The sequence below is a fragment of the Heterocephalus glaber genome, unplaced genomic scaffold (genome assembly GCF_053883595.1).
Source record: "Heterocephalus glaber isolate CG9 unplaced genomic scaffold, H.glaber_assembly_v1.0 deba00000621, whole genome shotgun sequence".
Classification (NCBI taxonomy): Eukaryota; Metazoa; Chordata; class Mammalia; order Rodentia; family Bathyergidae; genus Heterocephalus; species Heterocephalus glaber.
In genome coordinates, this window is record NW_028258153.1 from 34,351,204 (window position 1) to 34,373,013 (window position 21,810).

The window sequence follows — 21,810 nt, forward strand, 5'->3', positions numbered from 1 at the left end:
AGCAAGATGATGTCTCAAACATGAAAATATAAAATGGGGTGGAGATAAAAGTAACTCTAAAGGTCTTGGGTTCAATCCTCAGTATTGTACATAAATTCAAAAGATACAGCTGCAGTAGTATTCAGAAACACATTTACAGTACTATACAAATATTCTGGAAAAGAATATAGAATTAAAATCAATAACCTATGCTTTCAGGTTTGGAAATCAAATAAAAAAAACTAAACTACTGTAAATCTAAAGCAAGGAAAGGGAGGAAATAATGATCCACTAACCCAGAAAAAAGGAGAGAATCACACATTACCTGTATCAGGAATAAAAGAAGGATAATCATTAGAACCCTGTAGATATCAAAAAGATAATACAGGAATACTATGAACAAATCTGAATCCACAAACTGGATGATTTAGAATAGGTGAATTCCTTGAAAGGCACATAACCCAACAAAACTTCTTCAAGGAGATATAGATAATATGAATAGCCATATACATAAAAGAGGAACTAGTAGTAAAAACCTTCTAAACAGGAAAATACCAGACACAGAAGGTTTCATTAGTAAACTCTGCCAAACACAAAGGAAGAAATAATATTAATTCTGTAATCTCTTTAACAAAGGAGAAGGGTAGGAATCATTTCCCAACTTATTCTGTAAGGCTAGCATCTACCTAATAGATAAAGAACTTCTGTAATCTACTAAAAATTATTTTAAAACATTATGGTTATTACTGAGAGTCTCAGTTTTCCCCTTCTCAGGAACAAGGCATGAATGTCTTCTCTAAATGTTTCCATTCAACTTCACACTGACAGTTTCAGCTAAGTGTGTTAAAACAAGAAAAATGAAAGACATACAGATCAAAAAGGACGCAATAAAGCCATCTTTATTCCTAAACAGGATAATTTATGTATAAATCCCCTAATAACATTTGCATAATAATTAACTTAGCCAAGGTTGCAAGATACAAAAATCAATATTCAAACATTTATTGCTTTCCTACATTACAAAAATGTCACTTAGAATTTGAAATTTAAAAATAATAGGCTTACATTAGCATTCCTGAAATGAAATTTAACAAAATATGCACAAGATCTGTATACATACAGAATACTAATGAAAGAAATCAAAATCTAAATAAATGGAGAGAGATTTTGTGTTTGATTTTAAGACTCAACAGAGCAAAAATTTATTAGTCAGGTTTTCCCACTGCTAGTGTAACACACCTGACATGCACAGTTCAAAGGATGAGAGGTTTCTTTGGCTATTGATCCACAGGGTTTATTTAGTTGGTCAGCAGGCTACAAGGTAAACACATCATGGGGGAAGAGAAGGTGGAGCAAAGCTGATCACTTCATGGCAGCTGGAAACAGAGCAGGTTGGAAAGAGGGCCAGGAAAGATCTCCCATCCAAAAGCACACCCTAGACTCATCACCTCCAACTAGGCCCCATTGGCTAATAGCACATTCACCCACCAACATTAGGAGATTCATCCACTGATGAGTTTTGTGCTCCCAGGATTCAATCACCTCTCTAAGAGTCTCTTAATCCAGTCATGCGGACCAAGATTAACTAGCACAACAGATGTCAATTCTCCCCAAACTGATCTATATGTGTAATAAAATTCACGTTAAAACTCCAACTGAGCTATTTATGGATATGCACAAGATTATTCTAAATTTATATGAAAAGGGAAAGAACTATAATACAGCCAACTCACTTCTGAAAAAGAACAGAGTTTGAGGACTAATATTACTTGATTTCAAGACTCACTCTATAAGGCCATAGCAAGAGTATGACGGGGTAAAACAAACAAACACATCAAGCAGTGAGACATAACAGAGAGACTGGAAATAGATTCAGAAAATAGAGTCAATTTTTGACAAAGGTGCAAAGACAATCCAAAAGAGAAAGAGCCCAGGTCTTTGGAAGTCCAAATGCAACAAAGTGATGACACTTTACACAAAAATTAACTCAAGAACATAGATCCAGATGTAGAACTAGATATAAATAGAGACACTGTGATACTTCTAGAAAAACTCATAGAAGAACTGCATGACCTTTGGTTTTCTGATGAGTTTCAGATACACTACCCAAAACTGTAAAGCAGAACTTAAATAGAATTTAGAAATTTTGCTTTGTGAAAGCACATTAACAGGATGAAATGACAAGCAACAGGCTGAAAGAAAACATCTGCAAATCACATAGTGGCAGCAAAGGTCTTGTATGCAACCTACATAAGGGAGAGCACTTAACTGGCATGTGTGAGGCCCTCCATTCAGTGCCCATCAACACAAAAGATGTGTTGGGGAGAGGGGAGAATAAACAAAAATCAGGGACAGAGCACAGAGAGAAAGGACTGAAAGATTTCAGGATAGAGAAAAAAATCTTTAAACATTCTTAAGATTGCTACTCTTGGCTACGGAGCCTTGCTGCATCTCCCCGCTAGATGACAGCAGGAGTTTGGCTGACCAACCACAACCTTGAGTCTCTTGCAGACGTCAGGGCCCAGAGGAGTGAGTCTTTCCTCGGTGCAGGAAAGACCGAGAGGCCGGAACTAGAATTGCAGATCTTTTTCCCTCCGGATTTCTATGCTTGGTTCATGAGTCACGCGGAAGACTCCGAATCAGCCCGCTGCAGACAGGCAGGTCTGTGCACGCCCTACCGAGGTCCTGAGTCACGCGGAAGACACCGAATCACCCCACTGCAGACAGGCAGCCACCTGATTCCACATTACCAAGGCGCAGAGGACACCAGACCACCAGACCAAGGTACTGAGTCCCGCTGCTACCTGCCCAGAGGTAGGGGCTGCTGAGCTGTCGTCCCACTGCTCCTGGTCCAGAGGAAGGGGCTTCCCGGTCACCATCCCTCCCGCTGCTCCCAGCCCAGAGGAAAGGGCTTTTGGGCCACCTTCTGTCCCGCTGCTCCTGGCCCAGAGGAAGGGGCTTCCGGGCCACCATTCCTCCCAAGGCTCCCGGCCCAGAGGGAGGGGCTTCTGAGCCAACATCCCACTGCTCCTGGTCCAGAGGAAGGGGTTTCCCGGACACCATCCCTCCAGCTGCTCCCAGCCCACAGGAAAGGGCTTTTGGGTCACCATCCCTACTGCTGCTCCTGGCCCCTGTCCCACCTCACCCAGCTCAGAGGAGGTAATCCGTGCAGGCGATAACAGCCCCCCGCCCCAGTCAAAATGAGAAAACATGTAAATAAGTCTCAAAACCAGACTTCCAGATCACCTACAGCAACCCCAAAGGGAAATGAGATGGAACCCTCTGATACACAACCACCTGGACCCACTGAACTGGCAACAAAAGGGGATCTGGAAAAAATGAAATCAGAAATAATTTCTCAGATAACAGGAGAAATTGTGCCCCTAGTGCAAGACATGATTAATAAATCTAGAGAGGAACTGAGGAACATGATGGAATCCCAACATAAGAAACAAATGGAATCCATAAAACAGATGCAAATAGATTTCCAGGACATGAAAAACTCCACTGAAAGTCTACACAGCAGAATGAGCCAATGTGAGGACAGAATTTCAGATATAGAAGATAAGATTGCAATTAGTGACCAGGAAAAGAAAAATTGCTTCAGAATTATAAGGGAACATGAGAAATCAATCCAGCAGCTGCTAGGTGATGCAAAGAAGAATAACATAAGACTGATTGGGCTCAATGAAGAAACAGGAGTGCAGATGACATAAAAAATCTCTTCACAGAAATAATGGCAGAAAACTTCCCAAGCAGGGTGAAAGAGCTTGACATACAGATAAGTGAGGCATATAGGACTCCAAATAGCCATGATCAAAAAAAATCTACACATAGGCATATAATTGTTAAGATTCCAGAAACACAACAGAAGAACAAAGTTCTACAAGCAGTCAGAGAAAAGAAACAAATCACATACAAAGGAAAGCCCATCAGAATCACAGCAGACTTCTCAACACAAACCATCAAGGCAAGAAGAGCTTGGAGTGACATATTCCAAGCCCTAAAAGAAAACAGCCTCCAACACAGATTGATGTACCCTGCAAAACTATCTTTCAAAATGGATGGAGAAATAAGATACTTTCATGACAAAGAGCACCTTAGGAACTTCGTGAATACCAAACCAGCACTCCAAAGAATTTTACACAATAGCCTAGGAACAGACATTGGGATCACAACCCTAGGAAGCAAAGCAGAATGAACCCATCTGGCATGACAAGAAATTAAATGTAAAGAGGGAGAACCCAACAAAAAGAAAAAGTCATGGCAATGACAAGTCAATATGTTTCAGTTATAACCATCCACGTTAGTGGTCTCAATTCACCAATCAAAAGAAATAGACTGGCAGAATGGGTCAAGAAGCAAAATCCAACAGTATGCTGCATACAAGAAACACATTTAATTCAAAAGGAAACTCACAGACTGAAAGTTAAAGGGTGGAAAACAATACTACATGTGACAGGAACCCGAAAAAAAGCAGGAGTAGCTATCCTCTTGGCAGATCAAGTAGATTTCAAACCAACACTAATTAAAAGAGATGAAGAAGGACACTACATCCTTGTAAAGGGAAGAATCCAAGAGGAAGAGATGACAATCATAAATATCTGTGCACAAAACACTAGTGCACCCAATTATATAAAACAAATACTAACGGACATGAAAAGCCATATATGCACTAATACAATTGTAGTGGGGGACCTCAACACCCCACTGTCACAAATAGATAGATCAACTAGATTAAAAATAAGTAATGAAATAGTAGAACTCAATCGAACTCTTGAACAAATGAACTTAACAGATGTTTACAGAGTCTTACACCCCACAAAATCAGAATACACATTCTTCTCAGCTGCACATGGGTCATTCTCCAAAATAGACCACATACTCACACATAGAACATGTTTAAGTAAGTGCAAAGGAATTGAAGTTATCCCCTGTATATTATCAGACCATAGTGCAATGAAATTGGAGATCCATAGCAAAAGAAACTCAAAAAATTTCATAAACATGTGGAAATTGAACAACACACTTCTGAATAACCAATGGGTCATGGAGGAAATTAAAGAAGAAATCAGACAGTTCCTTCAATTAAATGACAATGACAATACAACATATCAGAATCTATGGGACACAATGAAAGCAGTCTTACGAGGGAAATTCACAGCAGTGAATACGCATATTAGGAAAAAAGAACGAGCCCCATTAAACACCCTGATGCTGAACCTCAAGCTTCTAGAAAAAGAAGAGCAGGACAACCCCAAAGCTCATACAAGGGAGGAAATTATAAAGATCAGAGGAGAAATCAATGCAATGGAGACTAAGAGAACGATACAAAAAATCAATGAAGCCAAGAGTTGGTTCTTTGAACGAATCAACAAAATTGATAAACCTTTAGTCAACCTTGTCAGAGAAAGGAAAGAAAAGGCCCAAATCCATGCAATTAGGAATGAAAAGGGTGAAACTACAACAGACCCAGCAGAAATCCAGATGATCATCAATACCTACTTCCAGAACCTATACGCCAATAAGATGGACAACACAGAAGAAATGGATAGATTCCTAGATACATATGAATTACCAAAGTTGAATGAAGAAGACCTAAAAATTCTGAACAACCCAATATCAAGCAATGAAATTGAAAATGTCATTAAAAACTTATCACCTAAGAAAATCCTGGGCCCTGATGGCTTCACTGCTGAATTCTACAAGACATTTAGAGAGGAACTGCTGCCGCTACTGTTTAAACTCTTCAATGAAATTGAAAGGGACGCAATACTCCCAAATTCATTCCTGGAAGCAAGCATCACCTTGATCTCCAAAGCAGAGAAAGATCCAACTGAAAAAGAGAACTATAGGCCAATCTCACTAATGAACATAGATGCAAAAATCCTTAGTAAGATACTGGCAAAAAGAATGCAGAAGATCAAGAAGATCATATACCCTGATCAAGTGGGATTCATCCCAGGGATGCAGGGATGGTTCAATATACGAAAATCAATTAATGTAATACACTATATCAATAGAGCCAAGGACAAAAACCATGATTATCTCCATAGATGCAGAAAAAGCATTTGACAAAATCCAACATGCATTTCTGATAAAAACCCTACAAAAAATTGGAATAGATGGTCTCTACCTCAAACTGATAGAAGCCATCTATGAAAAACCAACAGCCAATATCATACTAAATGGTCAAAAACTGAAATCCTTCACACTCAAATCAGGAACAAGACAAGGATGTCCACCTATCACCACTCTTGTTCAATATAGTTCTGGAAACATTAGCCACGGAATTAGACAAGAGAAAGAAATAAAAGGAATAAAGATAGGAAATGAAGAAGTCAAATTGTCATTATTTGCAGATGACATGATACTCTATATAGAAGATCCCAAGAACTCCACCAAAAGTCTTCTAGACTTAATAACCAAATTCAGTCAAGTAGCTGGTTACAAGGTCAAGACGCAAAAATCAATAGCTTTCCTCTACACCAATGACAGACTCACTGAGAGAGAAATAGGGAAAATAATTCCTTTCACAATAGCATCCAAAAAACTGAAATAACTAGGAATCATCCTAACGAAAGAAATCAAAGACCTCTTCTCTGAAAACTATGGCACTCTGAAAAGAGAGATTGAAGATGATATCAGAAAATGGACAGACATGCCCTGCTCCTGGGTAGGAAGGATTAATGTAGTGAAAATGGCCATACTTCCAAAACTGCTATATAGATTGAATGCAATTCCAATTGAGATCCCAGCAGCATACTTCATAGACCTCGAGAAAACAATCCAAAAATTCATTTGGAGCAAGAAGAGACCCAGAATAGCAAAAGCAATTCTGAGTAACAGACTCATGGCAGGGGGTATCACAATCCCCAACCTGCAACTCTACTACAAAGCTACTGTGATAAAAACTGCATGGTACTGGCAAAGAAACAGACTTGAGGACCAGTGGAACAGATTAGAAGATGTAGAAACAAGGCCAGACACACTCAGCCATCTCATCTTCAACAAAGGAGCCAAACACCCTCACTGGAGGAAAGATAGCCTCTTTAATAAATGGTGCTGGAAAAATTGCCCTTCAACTTGCCAAAGATTAAAACTAGACCTATATCTCTCACCATGCACTAAACTAAAATCAAAATGGATTAAAGATCTAAATATTAAAATAGAAACTCTGAACCAGTTGGAACAGAGGTTAGGTAGAACCCTTGAAGACATCGGTGTAGGAAAAGATTTTATGAACAAAACCTCAGTTGCCCGTGAACTAGCACAAACAGTCAACAAATGGAATCTCTTCTTATTCAAAAGCTTCTGCACAGCAAGAGAAACCACCAGCAGTGTGAAGAAACAATCTACAATGTGGGAAAAAATCTTCAGCTGCTCTTCCTCAGACAAAGGTCTATCATCTCGAATCTATAAAGAACTTAAAAAGATCAGACCTCCCAAATTTAAAGACCCAATCCAGAAATGGGCATCTGAAATGAACAGACATTTCTCACACAAAGCAGTAGAAATAGCAAATAAATACATGAAAAAATGTTCAACGTCACTGGTCATTCGAGAGATGCAAATGAAAACAATGCTGAGATTCCACTTCACTCCAGAAAGAATGGCTGCTATCATGAAATCAACCAATAACAAATGCTGGCGGGGCTGTGGGGAAAGAGGAACCCTGCTCCACTGCTGGTGGGAGTGTAGACTGGTGCAAGCACTGTGGAAATCAGTATGGAGATACCTCAAAGAACTAGGAGTGGAAATCCCATTTGACCCCACTATTCCACTGCTGGGGATCTTCCCCAAAGAATTAAAAGAATCATACCACAGTGATATATGTGCACCCATGTTCATAGCAGTGCAGTTTGTAACAGCTAAAACTTGGAAACAGCCTAAATGCCCATCAACTGGAGACTGGATAAAGAAAATGTGGTTTTTTTTATAAAATGGAGTACTACTCAGCCATAAAAAATGAGAAATTAGAGACATTTATAGCTAAGTGGATGCACATTGAGGCAATACTCTTAAGTGAAATAAATAGGACACACATGTGTAAATACCGAATAGTTTCTCTGGTTGTGAGAAAATGAAAGTGTAAATAAGGACTAAATGTATAATAGGTCATGTGAAATAGGAAGCAAAGGGGCAAAGGGGAAGGAAGTGGGAGGGCTAAGGGAAAGGATAGAAGGGAATGGGATTAATATGAGAAAATGGAAAAACAGGAACAAAATTTTTGTAAATAGGGAGGGCTGGAGGGTTTGAAGGGAGGGCTGGGCAAGGGTGAAAAACAAGAACCAAGAGAGACTATGTAAAGGTGCAAATTTCCAATGATGAATGTCATTATATTGTATACCTAAAATGTACCAATGATTAGAATGAATAATCGATAATGTAAAATAGGAAGAAAAGGTCCAAAGGGGTAGGGGTAGTGGGAGGGGCAGGGGAAAGGAAAGAAGGGAAAGGAAAAAATGATGAAAAATGGAAAAAATGGAAATAAAGTCTTTGTAAATAGGGAAGGGTGGAGGGCGTGAAGGGAGGGCTAGGAATGGGGAAAAAATAAGAACCAAGATGCATTATGTAAAGGTACAATTCCCAATGAGAAATGTAATTGTGTTGTATACCTACAATGTACCAATAAAAGAATTTAGTAAAAAAAAAAAAAAAGATTGCTACTCTTTCCTCTATGTATTGATTCATTTGGATATAATAAATATTTGTATAGTACGTTTAAGAAAATAAAATGCACTTCCCTGAAGGCCATTAGTGTGTGAAAGTGTGTTTCATGTAGTATCTTTGTACAGAACATAAAATGGAAATACTTTAAATGTTTTTAAATAAAAATGGTAGAGCAAATTGTACCATATGTTTCTCAAGGAATATAAGCTATATTTTTACAAGTTTTTAACAAGTCAGATTTACCTGCAATAACAAGGAATCCTGACAGTAATATAGTAATTAAGTTAAAAACTAAAAGCAAAGCTGGACTTGGTGGCATATGCTTGTAATCGCAGCACTGTGTGAGGCCGAGGCAGGAGGAATGCAACTTTGAGACCTGCCTGGGCAACAGCCACTTAGCAAGACATCCCCTGAAAAGAGAAATCACAAAACAGAATGGGGATGTAATTCAGTGCAAGTTCCTGGGTTCAACCTCTAGGACCACAAAAAAATTGAAAGCTTACGAATTGTTTACCTCTGGAATTTTGAATTAATATTTTCAGACTGCAGTTGACCAGATAACTGAAACCATTCTGCACAACTGTAGATAGGAAGAGACTAGTGTGATACAGATACATAGGCACACACAAGTTAATAATTTATACCCATAACATTTCCTAGCTTCATCACCGTCAGGGCCTCAAAGCAATGACCACCCCACTAGTGCTGAGCACACCAGAGCAAATCTCCCTTCTAAGACCTTTTTCCATTACAGTGAGACAGGGAGCCTGGCTGAAATGGCTGATTTTAGTTTTGGAGCGGGAACTTTCAAGAAGACACCACAGTATCTTAAAGCGTCATAAAATAGAAATGTTCACAACACAATCTGGTGGAAATTAAAAAAGGGATATAGAAGCTAACTGAAATAGCTCGTTTGGCAAAAGTGGAACAATTTGAATAACAAAAGAAAGCCATGTGAGTTAAAACTGGCCGGAAAAAAAAAAGATAAAAATAAAACAACAAAAAAAACCAAACCCACCTTGACATGCTACATAACAAAGTTAGGTCATATTTTGTGTTTTTCCAACTTTTAAACATAACAGTAAAGAACAAAACAAAAACCTCTCCACAAATGCCCAATACAAGAGTCATTCTGCTAAAATAAATATATCTCACCATAATCAATGTACCAAAAGAGCATAGCTTCCATTCCATATCTTTATAATAAACTAAGCTTTAAAAGATTAAAATTTAAGTCTAAAATGTATTCATATAAAATATAGTTTAATTTTATCTCTATTTTCACTAATTTGTAGACTCAGTATAATTCATCTATCAAGGAGGTCCACCACTGATCTAACTTATAACCACGTTTTGACTACCAAAGCCACAGGCTAAAAAGATAATTACTCTAACATCTGTTTTTGTTAATGCATGTTTGCAGTACCAAATGTTTATAGTCCTTGTGGAGAGTTGGTACATGCACATAATGCATCTTCATTCCTTCTGTCCTCCCCTTCCCTTCACCTTGATTCCCTTTCCATTTGAGAAATATCTACCTCCCTACTTCCTATTATCTAGCTTTTATTTTAACCTTTATTTATATTTTGTGTTTCTCATATCACAAATACTTAGCAAAACTCTGCTTTCCCTCTTTTGAACTATCTAATCATTTGTGTTAGATGGAAGAGAAGAAAATGATCTACAGGAGAATACTTTTCCCATGTGTTCTAATGAAGACATCAGAAAGGGAAAAAAACAATCCTCCCTTGTGGTTCTTGCTTATCATCTCCGTTTTCCAAGTTTCTGCTGAAAGAAAAAAAAAAAAATTGAACAAAAGTCACTTGATGATGTATAGCCTTTTCCTGACAAAGGCAGGCTAGTTTGGAGGCAAGCTACAGCTTTGCAAAACAGGCACATAGACTGGAGGGAGATGTGGGGGTCAGTCAGCACGGGAGCTGCAAAGACTAACCCAGCCATGGGGTGTAGGAGCTAGTAGCCCAATGATAGAATTCCCCGGACACAGAAAAGGTAAACGCGTTCAGGTTGGCCATTGACAGAAAATATCAGAAACACGAGCAGTGTTCGTGAAATGATAACAATGATGATAAATCACCCATCTAGGAGACCTAAGGAGTCTTTCCCCTGTTTGGGAAGATACGTGCCAGCATTTGCTGTACTACCTTATTTTGGCAATACATTAAAATATTAAAAATCAACTTAAAATGTAAAAAAATTCTACAATTTAATGTGAAATATAAAACTGTGTATATAGTATATAAAACTAAATACGCATAGAAAAAGACTTCAAAGAGATTTGACCAACAAACTAGTAATGTGGATATTGCTGACATTTTATTTATTCCCCTTATGTGTTTCCACAATTTCCATTATGTAATTTTCCTATTTTGTTATTACATCATTGTTCCTCACATGACTAAAACAAACTTACAGTCAGATTAATCATACCTTTAAAGACACATGGTGGCTCAGATGTGTATAGCTGCCCAAGAAAAGTCAATCTGGTATTAAAAATTTGTTGTGCTTTCCACACAGAATGGATAAAAGACTGACCTTGAATTAAGAATAAAAACACACATTCATGGAATATGTTAGACACACGAGCATTGGGGCACAGGGTATGTATAAGTGTGGGGTACAGTGCTTGATAGCATGTGTAAGACCCTGGACATAATCCCGGAACGGCTCCCATGCCAAAGACACTAAACTATACATGTTCAACTGAAATAAAGAGGGTACTAAAGAAAAATATGGAGAGGCCATTGTTTGGTCTAAGCTACTCCACCAGGCCAAAATCCCAGACCAAATCAGAATGTGCTAAATGCCAGGATATCAAATGGAACTTTGAAAAAAGGGCCAGTTTTCTGAATATTAGGAGATTCAAAGGAGCCCAAACTGAAGTGCCTCAGTTTACCCATGCTAAGGAAAATGCTATAGGGAAAGTAACTCTGTGAGGACCAAACTGCAGAACAAATGATACTGCTGGAACTACAATAGAAGTGACCCTTAAAGATATAAAGAAATGTATGACTTTGTTTCCCTCAAGTAATTAATCATGAGCCTTCTACCGCTATCCAATAGTGGCTAACTCTCTGTGGGATACACAAACATTATAGCATCCAGATAGGGAAGTCTGATCCAGGGATTGACTGGTTCCCCCCTGCACAGAAAGCTCAGAGAGGAAATGTTTTGTAGCAGCAGATCAGCCTAGATGATGGCCTCATGGCATGAACTACTACTGAAAAATTTACTGGGCAAAATCCTAAGTATCACTGAAGAGGACAGGTTTCAAACCATGACACCCCCCCCAAAAAAACCCCAGCAATCTAAACAAACCCACACACATATGGCAAATTAACATTTGGCAAGTTCTACAAGCATACACAATGGGGAAAAGATGGTGTCTTCAATTAAGAGTATATTCGCCCTGAGTTCAATCGCCCCTATCCGCCCCCCAAAAAGAGTATATTCACCACTTTTCCATGGCTGAGACAAAATGCCCACAACTCAAACTATAAGAGGTTGATTTTGCCTCACACTTTTTGGGAAGATACAGTACATGGTCACCTGGCTCTGAGGCAGAAATAAGATGGTACCGGGGCATGGCCGAGGAAAAGGTGCTCTACCCATGGCAGCCAAGAAGCAGAATGTGAAGGGAGGAGCCTGGAGGCAGCTATTCTCTGAGAAGTCACCCCTCAGGGACACACCTCCAACTAGTACCACCTCCTCACAGCACACTGAGCTACAGAACTCATCAAGGGATGAACCCACTGATGAGTACATCGCCCCATGAACCAATCACCTTCCAAACACACTGAGGTACATTTTACATCTATATCAAAAGGTATTGGAAAACTGGACATACATATGTAAAAAAAAAAAAAAGAAATACTAGACATCTATCTTACATCAGTTACAAAAAATAATCAAGAGGATTAAAGACTTAAATGTAAGACTAGAAACTAAAACTCAAAGAGATAACAGATAGATAAAAGCTCTGTGGCACTGGTCTTGGTGATTTAAGTTTTGGATATGACACCAAAAGCATGGGCAACCAAAGCAAAAATAAACAAGTAGGGCTCTATCAAAATAAAAAGCTTCAGCGCAACAAAATGAATAAGCAGCCAATGAAATGGGAAAAATATTTACAAACCATGTATCTATTAAGTAGTTAATATTAAAAATACTACAGGAATACATGTAACTCAATAGCAAAGAAAACAATCCAATTATGAAATGGGCAAAGGACCTAAATAGACATTTTTCCAAATCAGGCATAAAATCAGCCAAAAGTTACACCAAAGGTGTTCAACTAATCATGAAGGAAAACCAAATAAAAAAATGCAAGGAGGTATCACCATATACCCCTTAAATTAGCTATCATAAAGGCCACAGTTAACTGTTGTTAACACACTGTGAAGAAAGCAGGTCTGTAAGTTGGAACAAACATTATGAAAAAAAGCATGTAAGTTCTCAACAAAACGAAAATAGATCTTTGGATCCAGCAATTCCGCTTGAGTCTTTATACACCCCCTTTTATTTATTTACTCTTGAAAATTTTGAGACAGGTTCTCCCTAATTTCCTAATCCCAGCAGTCTGAGAGGCTATGGTAGGAGGATAACAAGTTTGAGACCAGCCTGGTCAACATAGAGACACTGTCTCAATCTCAAAATGAAAAATTATAAAAATGGCTGGGGATGTAGCTCAGTGGGAAGGCCCTGGGTTCAATTTCCCCACCCCATGTCAATGGTGGTAAGATGGATCGAACTGGAGAACATTACAATTAATAAAATAAGCCAAACAAATGAAGTTAAATGCATGTTCTCAGTTACAGGTGGAATCTAAACCATTCACATCCATGGTAGTTAAGGACTGTGATGTAGGGTGTGAATGGGGGGATACAGTGAATAAAAGGTTTCCCACAGGAAGAATAAGTTTCGTTGAAATCCTATTGCACAGCACGGTGAATATAGTTAATCATAGTGAATGATACATTTCAGAATTGATAAAAGAGTATTAAATGTCCTCACCACCAAAACAGGCTTTTAAGCTGATACATATCTTAATTAGTTTGTCACAAATCACATCCCTCTACACCCCATAAACATAAAAGCTGCTGTCAATTTACAATAAAATGTAAATTAAACCTCAGAGAAACATTTTCTTTACTAATCTGACGCGCCCATAAAATTTCAATGCCACAGATACACTCCATGTTCCGTGGCCCTCTGCATGGCCACAAACCAATGGACCACAGGCCCAGAGAATCTGAGGTCACCCCAGGTTGAGAATGCGCGTCCTTGGTAAAAGTGACTTGGTCAAGGGCAAGTGACCCATTTAGTGGCTGAATTAGATCTAAATCGGAGGTCACAAACTCAGTCTTAAACCAACTTATAAATGGCTTGTTATGGTTGTGGTCGGCTCGGTCCCCCACTCCTCTCCGCTAATGAACAGCCAGCTTTTAAAATCAAAACTGACTGCAAACCCAGGTCTTCGACTTCTCTGAGAAACCAGCCCGGCTCACTGTGAGCAGGACCGAGAGGAGCTCCGCACCCTGGGCCTGGGGGGCAGCCTGGCTTTACAGGGAGCCCAATGTGCGACCCTGCATCCCAAGGCCCCTGCAGACGGCTCGCATCCCTCAAGAAGGTGCCTCCCCAAAGCGCCCCGTGCTACCTGCAGTTGGAGAAATAAATCCAGAGGGGTCGTGCGGAGTGCGTAACTGGGGGCTGCGGTCTCCGAGCTTCTCTCCGCACCGCGCCCTCGGGCTCACGATACCTTGCGCTGGGGACCAGGTCTTGCTCTGCGGGGCCTACGGCGCAGGGGGGCGGGGCGGGGCGGCCCCGCGAGAGTCTGTGAGCAGCGAGCCTGAAGGCGGCCCCGCTCTCCCTCGCTGTCCGCCCCGGCCCAGGGGGGCACAGCCGCGTCTGCAGGACAGTGCCCCCCACCCTCAAGCCAACCCAGCGCCAGAGAATGACTCGTCGCGCATGCTCGCCCGCGTGCCACACTCTACGAGCTGGGGCTCTCACAGAAGATCAGTGGGCCCCGCAGCCCTCTACGCGCCCGCCCGCCAACCAATCGCAAAGCCTTCTCATTCACGTGACGAACATCAACCAATGGCTGCCTGAGGCGGCCCTTGACGCGACTGGCAGCTCCGGAAGCTTTTGAATCAGCGCGGGTGGCCAAGGGATAGTGAATGGACCTCAAGGGGGCAGGTGTATGCAACGCCCAAGTGGGCGCGGACATCCGGAGGTCCTAGGATGGAGGCTGCCCCACAGTGAAGGGAGCTGACCAAAGAGTGTCCTGAAGCCGCAGGGGCGGGAGCACGCGTGTATTTCCCCAGCTTCCTGCTCGGAGATGTCCTCTCAGCCCAACTCTTCCTGCATCCTAGAATTCAACTGGCGCCAGGAATTCTCCAGAAATCCTTCCAGGAAAGGAATCCTTGGATTCCCAGGAGGGCCCAGCACTTCACGTAGTGGCTGATGGTGTTCTACCTGTAAAAGAAACCTCCAGAGTACAATATCCTAAAGCTTAAGATTGTTTTCTCTCCTCATAAAATAAAGTGTTAGGCAGTTATTGCAGGTACCCAGACCGCTCTAGCATCCTTAAAGCTTGACGCCGATCCATAAACTTACCTGGTGGATCAGACTAGTAGTTGGTGCCCCAGCCATCATGGCCTTGTTTCAGAAAAGGCCTTTCTGTAAGTCCCACCCAACAATTTCTACCTTTACCTTACAGGGTCCAACTTGCCAATTTGTCCTCATCCAGCTGGGAAATGTACCTTTCACAAGTCATATTTCTGCCCTTAATGACATCCCATTGTAAAAATCTCAATTTGGATAGAGAACTAGCAGTTTCTGCTACCTCCCATTTTTTCCTACTGTGCAAGTGGCCATTATGTCACCCAGCATAAGAAAAAAGTCCTTCCCCAAGATGTGCAGAACAACTTACTAAGCAAATACATACTTTGGCAGCCCCTGTGTTGGATGCTGCAAGGCCATTATTACTGACTTCATGATACAAATGACACTAGAATATACAGATGGTGACAAACTAGAATGCAGAGGAGCTTGTAGGTATGCCACAGTGGTCTGAAAAGACTTGAACTTGCAGTGTTATAGCTACATGGAACTAAGGATTATAATTCTGTGGATTAGTCAACAAAGGCCACCCTGTCTAAAGCCAAGAATAATCAACAAACGTGAAGAGAACCAAGTCCCCTGTCATATGCCAATACAAAAAATACTGTTGTACATAGTAGAGTAAGAGGATTGAAGGTGATCTGGAATTTGTCTCATCACTATGCAGGAGAAAACTGTGCCCAATCTTGGGTTTTTTTAAACAAGTAATGGAGTTGATTTATGCATTTAATAATCAGTACCCATTATACACTCATGCTACCCTAACTTCAATTTGTGTGGAAAATGACACATTGCCTGCCGACAGTCTTTGAGGAGACAGTACACAATTTGAACACAGAACTATATGGGTAATTTATAAGGGCAGCCAATCTAGAAGGGAAGAGGGAAAAGACTTGTCTGAGAGACTTTCAAAAGAGGTGATCACTGAATTGAATCTTGGATATCAAGCTTGACAGGATCAAGCCAAGTAAGAGGAATAGTGATCTTAGCAGAGCAATCAGTAGTATGAAGAAAGAGGGTGGAAGAACATAGTGAAGAGGCAGACAATGTCCTGCTGCAACACATCATATATTACTATGTCAAGGGATCCTTTGGCCACTAGCATCCATCCATCCTCTACCTTGTCTATGGGGAATGACTTCTTCTTGTGCATAGTCTTGTGTGTAGTCTTGGTGTGGGATTATTAAAATGCCTTGTGCTGGCCCAAGCGTGGATTGGTATGGGACTTGCCAACTAGATTATCTGCTAAGAGTGAGAGAGAAGGCAGTGATACAGGAAGTTCAAGAGAGTGTTTAAAGATCCCCGGTGGGATGAGGGTTGACTTTGAATTCATAAAAAGAGTGAGATTAGATGGAGGGTTCAATCTACACTAGAGGTCAGAGGTGTGGTGTTTTATTTGGCACATCAATACCCTGGAGTCTGCTTACTTCATTTTCACATCTTACAACTGGATATAGATAATATATTTCAGTCACTTGAAAGAGATACTCTACATTAATAGCATCATATTTCATAACGAAAAACTAAATGCCTAGTATTTTAAATGAGCATTGTTATGGGAAATCCAGATAAGGCTGAATCCAAGGTGTGTGATGGACCAAATAAGCACACACTGTAAGAATGATTACATTGTACAGTGGTACCTCAGCTCACAAACTTAATTCTTTCCATGATTCTGGTCACAAACTGAATTGGTCATGAACCAAATCAAATTCAATGGTTAGGTTCAATGTTGACCTTTGGGGAAAATTTAATTTGTTTGGTTTGCAATCAATTTTGTTTATGACCAGAATCATGGAAAAAATTAAGTTTGTGAGCTAAGGTACCACTATATTAACTTGATTTCCCCATCAAGCAAAATAAATCATTAGGTGATGGTCTCTTTCAATTTTTTCTTGCTAAATATACCAAATAGAGCACAGAGCCTGTCTCTATGTCTATTTATGTATTTGAAATATATCTACCAGATATACTTAAAAGCACTTGATGAATGAATGAAAAAAAATGAGATGGGATGCAGTTTTCTTTCTCCATCCATTGCTGCATCACATCACTAGTTTCCCACCACACTGGTCCAGTGGCTGCCTTCTGAGGAGGTTTAGTAAGCAGGTATTAAGGCTGCAGTGAAACTTAAATGTGCCAGCTCCAACACCCTCAAGAAATTCCAAGCCAGCCTGTCCAGCTGAAACTGTCTCCAAAGATGGCCATGGCTGAGGGAAGAGCAACACACTGAGCCTCTGAGCTTTCTGCTCTAGGGATCTGAGCTGGAGGAATTCTAGGAGGTGAGTGCTCTCCCTCTCTGTGCCTCATGAGGTCTTGCAGTCTGTGGGCCTGGGTCTCATCGATATAGAATATAAATACTGTACCCACCTGACATGGCTCAGGTGTGCACTGCCTATGTAACAGTTAGAATTCTCTTATCATAGCGATGTGAGGACTTTTCAAGAAGCTATAATGGAAATCTGAAAAAATTACTTGGTCTTTGTAGTCATACAACACCTTTTGTCTTAAAAAAAAACAACACGTGTGCCACAGGTTCGCCACCACTGGTAGAATATAAATATCAACAATTACATAAGACAGTATAAATGCTTTTTTCTTGTTTTAGGTGACATGAACAGGATTGTACAAAACAATGTGCATGTTGGACCTACAACATAGAGGTGTAATCTATATGACAAGTTCAAGGGAAGTAGGTGGGGATAGAAATTGTACTGAAGTAAATGCCACAAGATAACTCAAAACTCCCAAGAACAAATGAAGGAAACCAGAAAGAACAAAGAAAATTTCACACATTAAACTAGTACTCAGAACATTTAAGGAACTCTTACAATTCAACAATAAAAAGACCAATAACCCCATTTTAAAATGGACAAAGTATTTGAATAGATGTTTCTCCCCAAGACATACCAATGGACATCAGGCAAAGGAAAAGGTGTAAGCACTAGTAGTCATTATGGAAATGCAAGTCAAAACTATTTGATTGACAGGTCCTCAAAATGTTAATTGGAGAGTTACCATGTGACCTAGTGACCTAGGTCACTGAAGGGAAGATTATGTTAGGCTGTCCTGAGGATTATGAATCACCTGTACAAAATTTACACTTAATGTGAATTATAAAATTACAGTAATTGCAGAAATAATTATTGCTCTGCAAATTCCCTGAAGACAGGAGTCCTGCTGTTTACATCTGGATGTCACCAAAAGCATTCGGCATTGTTTCCCACAGTGTTGAATTAAGTTTCATTTGAGATAACTGAATTTAGCATACAAATAAAAAAGCAGCAGAGATTATATTAAACCTTTCCTAGTGGGATTTTGTATTCACCTGGCCAGAGTGACTTCAGCATGTAGAGCTGCCACAGCACACTTCAGAGGATAACACACTTCAGACTCCACTCCTGGAGATAGTCACTGAGCTGCCAGAGGGCAGCTGCTGGGAGGAAGTCCCTCCCCATGCCAGCTGGACGCTAACCCCATCAGGGTCTTGAGACTTGGTTACAGTTACGCTAGATGACAGCTCTGTGAGGTGATGCTACATCATATTGACAATTATGGGTGATACTGTAACACTAAAGAATTATGAAGTAGTCTGTAAGCATTGCTAACCTGCTGCTATACAGAGTAAAAGACCAGATAAGATAGAGGCTTAGTTGGTTAGTTGTGGATTGATTTTTTATTTAATTTTGATGGGAACAATTTTCTTCCTCCCAAAATATTTTGAATCTGGAAAAAAGCTTACAGGTTATCTAGTATTTTGTCTACCTTTAATTTATCCATTGGATAAAATGTATACTGAATATCTACTATGACTCAGACATTGGGCTGGCCTCTAAGTTTGAACTGCAAGTAATATTACTATGGCCTTCTAGAAGTTAGAAATTTCGGGAATATCAAAAATATTATAGTGGCCAAAGATAAGACAGTCTAGGATTGAATACTCAAGGGATGCACCTCATCCAGGTAGGTGAGATTCTCTAAGGAAATAATATCATGGTGATAATTTCAGGTGAATGTGAGTTAGCAAGAGGGTGGAGAAAGAGTAGACAGGCAGGAGAATATTCTAGGCCAAAGCTATAACCACATATTTAAACTAGTTCTCATTAAATTGAAAAACAGACTGAATTTCTAAAAGCAAAAAAGGAAGTACGTTCTAATTGGGGAAAGCCCCTGTGAGATTTCAGGCTTAGCCAACCTCATTTCATTATGGAGAGTAGTGACACCTTGTGGCAGCTAGTTGTCAATGCACACATTGTGCCAGGTTTTCTTAGACTCCTACTGCTTTTGGAGCTGGAAGGGCTCTGCTTTAGAAAAATAACTATTCTATTCCTTTCCAGCTTTATTAGGTACCACTGATTATCACTTCCTCCTGTGGACCCACGTTTGGAAAAGCATCTGCCAAACAAAAATGAACTTCTCCCCCCAGTCTGGACTGTCATGGTTATATTATAAAGATGACATCATTCTATTTAAAAGAAAAACAATTTGCTTTTTCTCTTTCTTGGTCTGATTTAACCATACAACACCACATTCTCTGCTTTGGTAAAGTCATCGTTCCTCTCTGGAACTATTTTTTCATCTGAACATGAAAATGGTAAAGTAGATACAACAATACCTGCCTCATTAAGTTGCTATGAAGAAAAATGTACCTGGTGAGTAGGTACTTAGTTAATATTTACTGCTTTTTTAGCCTTTTCATGGCAAAGGCTTGGTTGTAATAAGTTTATTGAGTCCCATTCAAGTTGTCAGGTGCACGCTGGGAATCCAGTAATTCCAACTTTGGAGCCTAACCTCAAGCTATTCAAACTTTGTATTTACAAGTGGAGAAAATAGGACCCAGGGGGAAGGGACCTTCCTTGTTAGGGTTTATATCTAGATGTCTCCCCAAAGTCTATTACTCTCATGAACAGGCTTTGGGAGGTGATTGGATCACAGGGCCATGGTACTCATGAGTGGATTAATCCACCAGTTAGTTTATAGCTAAATGAGATACGGGAGGTGAAGCCTGGTGGGAACAGGTGGGTCACTGGGGGCGTGGCACAGAAGGGTGGATCCCTCACCTCCCTCATCTCCCTCTGCTTCCTGACTGCCACTCCACGAGCAAGCCTCCTCTGCCACGCTGCCCTGCCTTGGAGCCAGCCGGCCAACTATGGACTGAAACCTCCTCAAAGTGTGAGCCAAAATAAACCTCTCCTCCTTACAGTTGTGGGTGACGGGTGTTGAGCTGTGGTTAGGAGAAAGTAACTGTCATACCTCTTTCCTGCCTTTCATCTTAAATTACATATCCATTCATTTATAGTCATCATAAAGAAGGAGTTAGTGGAAACAAGGCTGTGTTCCACCCAGAAATGGAAAGAAACCCAATCTGCAAGGAGAAGAGTGGTGAAGTGGGAGAAGGCTCCATGACGAGCCTGGAAGGGCAGGCTGGGCCTACATCTCACATGACCTTCTGGGCCATTTTCTCTCTCTCAGTCCCTGTTTGAAAAGCATGGGAAACTAATAAAGAACGGTAATTATTGGATGGAACTTGGAAGCATCTCAGGTTTTGTTTATTGTCTATGTCTGAGAGAGTCAAATCACAGGTTTAAGCTGTAAAATATTGCTGTATAAACTGACAGCAAGATACTAATCTGTTTCCAGTAAGGACCAGAACCAGAAACAATGGGCTTAAGTAACAAAGGGAGTGTAAATTTAATGTGGAGGAACATTCTTAACTGTTATGAGATGCTGTGCAGTTACTGGCTACTCCATCCTGACTACTTTATCTAGGGAGCAGTGTTCATTGGATTGTTTTCTGAGAATTTCTAAAGTATGATCTATGCAAGATGAAGTTATAAATTGTCTAAAGAATCCTTACAATGTATTTGAAATGTTGGGGTTCCCTGTTTGATTTCTTTCTGGAAGTCATGTGGAATAGGTGTACAGAGTTTGAAGCCACTGGAGCCAAAGTGTCTTTTATAGTAGTATAAGTCAATGATCTCAACAATGTAATAATACTGTTTTGTATTTATCCATCTTAGATCTCTCTCCTATGCTCCAGAACCCTATATTCAACAGTCTATTAGAAACCTCTACTTTTTATCCCACAGATACTGCAGACTGTTTAGTATAGAATGGTTTTACCTTTCTAAAAGTTAACTCACTTTCCCCCTGCAAACTGCTTCTTCCCAGGATGAGTAAATGTCAACACCATGGACCCAGCAGCCTCCTCGGAAACTGTGGAGCCATTGTCTGTCCTTTCCTTTACCTCCCTGTGATGGGGAAAAAGTTTTAGACTACTTAGTCGATTAACTACTAAAGTAGTTGTAGAAGCAAAATAGGTAGTGTATCCCTTTAAAAACTTGCCTTAGCCCATTGCTTTTGTTGTTTAAACTGAAGGTTATATAGCTTCTTTGATCTGTAGCTCTACTATAAATAACGTCTTAGAAACAAAGATGCAAAGCTTGAGTAAATTTTGATATATGTGCTTTAACTGTCATGTGTTTGTGCCTGTAATCAGTGATAAAAACCACCTGTGTC

General features: G+C 40.2%; 1 protein-coding gene across 4 annotated transcripts in view; it reads right to left on the bottom strand.

Annotated features, from left to right (window-relative positions):
* Positions 1 to 14,712, bottom strand: part of Ptpdc1 (protein tyrosine phosphatase domain containing 1) — a 127,011-nt gene extending 112,299 nt beyond the window's left edge. The window contains exon 1 of one of the 4 annotated variants that reach the window (XR_015449233.1): positions 14,327 to 14,712. The gene's annotated coding sequence lies outside the window, so the exon portion shown is untranslated. The remainder of the gene's footprint in view (positions 1 to 14,326) is intronic. The other 3 variants (XR_015449231.1, XR_015449232.1, XM_013067585.3) reach the window with 3 other exon arrangements.
* Positions 14,713 to 21,810: the final 7,098 nt, after the last annotated feature.